The sequence below is a fragment of the Mandrillus leucophaeus genome, unplaced genomic scaffold (assembly GCF_000951045.1).
Source record: "Mandrillus leucophaeus isolate KB7577 unplaced genomic scaffold, Mleu.le_1.0 Scaffold190, whole genome shotgun sequence".
Lineage (NCBI taxonomy): Eukaryota > Metazoa > Chordata > Mammalia > Primates > Cercopithecidae > Mandrillus > Mandrillus leucophaeus.
In genome coordinates, this window is record NW_012101921.1 from 2,112,252 (window position 1) to 2,113,390 (window position 1,139).

Sequence of the window (1,139 nt, forward strand, 5' to 3'; positions counted from 1 at the left end):
CAATGTAATTCAATGGTGCTTTCTTTTTTATTTTTATATTTTGCCTCAGCTACGCATAACTTTTTTTTCATCTCAATACTCTGTGATAAGGGACCATCACAAATGTTATCACCAAACAACCGAAACACAACCTTCTTTTCTGGGGGCACCACTTAGCCCCGCACAGACGTCAAACCCAGAGTCGACAGCACACAGCTGTGTATCACCAGACATTCCAAACAAGCCACCACACCAAGAAATCCTCTTCGTGTTTATTATGCACCAATGTCTGGGAGTACTTTGGAATGGACTGGCTTCTCTAAAGAAAGTTATTTGTGTTCGTTTGGGGGATAGCCAGCTAAGATTCAACGTTGTTGTTTTTTTTTTTGTTTTGTTTCTGTGAGAGTAGGAAGGCCGTGAAAACAGAGGTTGTTTAGAGAATTGGCTTGGGACAATAATCATTTAGAAGCTTTAGGCACATAACCAGCTAAGTGTCCATCCATATCAAGCTGATTGAACAGAATCTCCTTTTTTTGGGGGTGGTGATTGTGAACTGTAGGGCCCTGTTCCCCCATGGACAAAGGAAGCCCCCCACTCCTAAAGGTCCCAGCAGAACAGGCCCTGCATATATAGGGCCTGTCTAGAGCCAGGGCCTCCATCTGGGTGTTGGAGAGTTGGTTCTGCTCAGCCCAGTTTTGGGGTGAACGATGACGCAGTTAGGGTAGCCTAGAAGGCAGTTTTTCAACCTCTGTCCCCAGCTGGGTCTCTGGCGAGGCGGGAAGCACCCAGGGTCTTCCTGGCCCTAGAGCCTGCAGGCTCCAGGCCGGCCCCTTGGATCTCACCACGAGGAAGGCACCCTGCTGCCTGTACTTATTTGCGTCCAAGAGTTTGCATTGAGATTGGCGCTCGCCTACCAGGTCAGCCCCAGGGGGGTTCCCCAGGGACAGAGGTAGGAAAGGAGGACCTGTCTCGGGGTGGACAGGTGACGGGGTACACTGGGTGGGGCAAGAGGTGCTGGGGAGAGGCTGAGCCCCAGCCCCCACTCTAATTCTCTAACTGCCCCTGGTCCGCATTTGAGCGCAGGCCTCTGCTTCGGCCAGGACCCTGGCTCCAGGGCCCTCCACTTCCAGCGAGGCCCCCCCACCCTCCCTCCCACTCTC

The 1,139-nt window shown here is 52.2% G+C and overlaps 1 protein-coding gene across 1 annotated transcript in view; it reads left to right on the forward strand.

The window, feature by feature from the left end:
• The first annotated feature begins 814 nt into the window (after positions 1-814).
• The window catches only part of MTA3 (metastasis associated 1 family, member 3), a 217,310-nt gene continuing 216,985 nt past the window's right edge, over positions 815-1,139 (forward strand). Inside the window, exon 1 of the mRNA XM_011978218.1 lies at positions 815-928. The gene's annotated coding sequence lies outside the window, so the exon portion shown is untranslated. The remainder of the gene's footprint in view (positions 929-1,139) is intronic.